The following is a 3,634-nucleotide window of genomic DNA, read 5'->3' on the forward strand; positions in this document are numbered from 1 at the left end:
TGTAGTACCTAGGTCATAAGATTGTTTTTTTTTTTTTAATTTTTTAAATTAATTTTATTTTATTTTTAAACTTTATATAATTGTATTAGTTTTGCCAAATATCAAAATGAATCCACCACAGGTATACATGTGTTCCCCATCCTGAACCCTCCTCCCTCCTCCCTCCCCATACCATCCCTCTGGGTCGTCCCAGTGCACCAGCCCCAAGCATCCAGTATCGTGCATCAAACCTGGACTGGCATCTCGTTTCATACATGATATTTTACATGTTTCAATGCCATTCTCCCAAATCTTCCCACCCTCTCCCTCTCCCACAGAGTCCATAAGACTGTTCTATACATCAGTGTCTCTTTTGCTGTCTCGTATACAGGGTTATCGTTACCATCTTTCTAAATTCCATATATATGCGTTAGTATACTGTATTGGTGTTTTTCCTTCTGGCTCACTTCACTCTGTATAATAGGCTCCAGTTTCATCCACCTCATTAGAACTGATTCAAATGTATTCTTTTTAATGGCTGAGTAATACTCCATTGTGTATATGTACCATAGCTTTCTTATCCATTCATCTGCTGATGGACATCTAGGTTGCTTCCATGTCCTGGCTATTATAAACAGTGCTGTGATGAACACTGGGTTACACGTGTCTCTTTCCCTTCTGGTTTCCTCAGTGTGTATGCCCAGCAATGGGATTGCTGGATCATAAGGCAGTTCTATTTCCAGTTTTTTAAGGAATCTCCACACTGTTCTCCATAGTGGCTGTACTAGTTTGCATTCCCACCAACAGTGTAAGAGGGTTCCCTTTTCTCCACACCCTCTCCAGCATTTATTATTTGTAGACTTTTGGATCGCAGCCATTGTGACTGGTGTGAAATGGTACCTCATAGTGGTTTTGATTTGCATTTCTCTGATAATGAGTGATGTTGAGCATCTTTTCATGTGTTTGTTAGCCATCTGTATGTCTTCTTTGGAGAAATGTCTATTTAGATCTTTGGCCCATTTTTTGATTGGGTCATTTATTTTTCTGGAGTTGAGCTGTAGGAGTTGCTTGTGTATTTTTGAGATTAGTTGTTTGTCGGTTGCTTCATTTGCTATTATTTTCTCCCATTCTGAAGGCTGTCTTTTCACCTTGCTAATAGTTTCCTTTGATGTGCAGAAGCTTTTAAGGTTAATTAGGTCCCATTTGTTTATTTTTTATTTTATTTCCAATATTCTGGGAGGTGGGTCATAGAGGATCCTGCTGTGATGTATGTCAGAGAGTGTTTTGCCTATGTTCTTCTCTAGGAGTTTTATAGTTTCTGGTCTTACGTTGAGATCTTTAATCCATTTTGAGTTTATTTTTGTATATGGTGTTAGAAAGTGTTCGAGTTTCATTCTTTTACAAATGGTTGACCAGATTTCCCAGCACCACTTGTTAAAGAGATTGTCTTTAATCCATTGTATATTCTTGCCTCCTTTGTCAAAGATAAGGTGTCCATATGTGCGTGGATTTATCTCTAGGCTTTCTATTTTGTTCCATTGATCTATATTTCTGTCTTTGTGCCAGTACCATACTGTCTTGATAACTGTGGCTTTGTAGTAGAGCCTGAAGTCAGGTAGGTTGATTCCTCCAGTTCCATTCTTCTTTCTCAAGATCGCTTTGGCTATTCGAGGTTTTTTGTATTTCCATACAAATTGTGAAATTATTTGTTCTAGCTCTGTGAAGAATACTGTTAGTAGCTTGATAGGGATTGCATTGAATCTATAAATTGCTTTGGGTAGTATACTCATTTTCACAATATTGATTCTTCCAATCCATGAATATGGTATATTTCTCCATCTATTAGTGTCCTCTTTGATTTCTGTCACCAGTGTTTTATAGTTTTCTATATATAGGTCTTTAGTTTCTTTAGGTAGATATATTCCTAAGTATTTTATTCTTTCCGTGGCAATGGTGAATGGAATTGTTTCCTTAATTTCTCTTTCTGTTTTCTCATTATTAGTGTATAGGAATGCAAGGGATTTCTGTGTGTTGATTTTATATCCTGCAACTTTACTATAGTCATTGATTAGTTCTAGTAATTTTCTGGTGGAGTCTTTAGGGTTTTCTATGTAGAGGATCATGTCATCTGCAAATAGTGAGAGTTTTACTTCTTCTTTTCCAATTTGGATTCCTTTTATTTCTTTTTCTGCTCTGATTGCTGTGGCCAAAACTTCCAAAACTATGTTGAATAGTAATGGTGAAAGTGGGCACCCTTGTCTTGTTCCTGACTTTAGAGGAAATGCTTTCAATTTTTCACCATTGAGGATAATGTTTGCTGTGGGTTTGTCATATATAGCTTTTATTATGTTGAGGTATGTTCCTTCTATTCCTGCTTTCTGGAGAGTTTTTATCATAAATGGATGTTGAATTTTGTCAAAGGCTTTCTCTGCATCTCTTGAGATAATCATATGGTTTTTATTTTTCAATTTGTTAATGTGGTGTATAACATTGATTGATTTGCGGATATTGAAGAATCCTTGCATCCCTGGGATAAAGCCCACTTGGTCATGGTGTATGATCTTTTTAATGTGTTGTTGGATTCTGATTGCTAGAATTTTGTTTAGGATTTTTGCATCTATGTTCATCAGTGATATTGGCCTGTAGTTTTCTTTTTTTGTGGGATCTTTGTCAGGTTTTGGTATTAGGGTGATGGTGGCCTCATAGAATGAGTTTGGAAGTTTACCTTCCTCTGCAATTTTCTGGAAGAGTTTGAGCAGGATAGGTGTTAGCTCTTCTCTAAATTTTTGGTAGAATTCAGCTGTGAAGCCGTCTGGACCTGGGCTTTTGTTTGCTGGAAGATTTTTGATTACAGTTTCAATTTCTGTGCTTGTGATGGGTCTGTTAAGGTTTTCTATTTCTTCCTGGTCGAGTTTTGGAAAGTTGTACTTTTCTAAGAATTTGTCCATTTCTTCCTCGTTGTCCATTTTATTGGCATATAATTGTTGATAGTAGTCTCTTATGATCCTTTGTATTTCTGTCTTGTCTGTTGTGATCTCTCCATTTTCGTTTCTAATTTTATTGATTTGATTTTTCTCCCTTTGTTTCTTGATGAGTCTGGCTAATGGTTTGTCAATTTTATTTATCCTTTCAAAGAACCAGCTTTTGGCTTTGTTGATTTTTGTTATGGTCTCTTTTGTTTCTTTTGCATTTATTTCTGCTCTAATTTTTAAGATTTCTTTCCTTCTACTAACCCTGGGGTTCTTCATTTCTTCCTTTTCTAGTTGCTTTAGGTGTAGAGTTAGGTTATTTATTTGAGTTTTTTCTTGTTTCTTGAGGTGTGCCTGTATTGCTATGAACTTTCCCCTTAGGACTGCTTTTACCGTGTCCCACAGGTTTTGGGTTGTTGTGTTTTCATTTTCATTCGTTTCTATGCAAATTTTGATTTCTTTTTTGATTTCTTCTGTGATTTGTTGGTTATTCAGCAGCATGTTGTTCAGCCTCCATATGTTGGAATTTTTAATAGTTTTTCTCCTGTAATTGAGATCTAATCTTACTGCATTGTGGTCAGAAAAGATGCTTGGAATGATTTCTATTTTTTTGAATTTACCAAGGCTAGCTTTATGGCCCAGGATGTGATCTATCCTGGAGAAGGTTCCATGTGCGCTTGAGAAAA

This window comes from Bos javanicus, chromosome X, assembly GCF_032452875.1.
Source record: "Bos javanicus breed banteng chromosome X, ARS-OSU_banteng_1.0, whole genome shotgun sequence".
Classification (NCBI taxonomy): domain Eukaryota; kingdom Metazoa; phylum Chordata; class Mammalia; order Artiodactyla; family Bovidae; genus Bos; species Bos javanicus.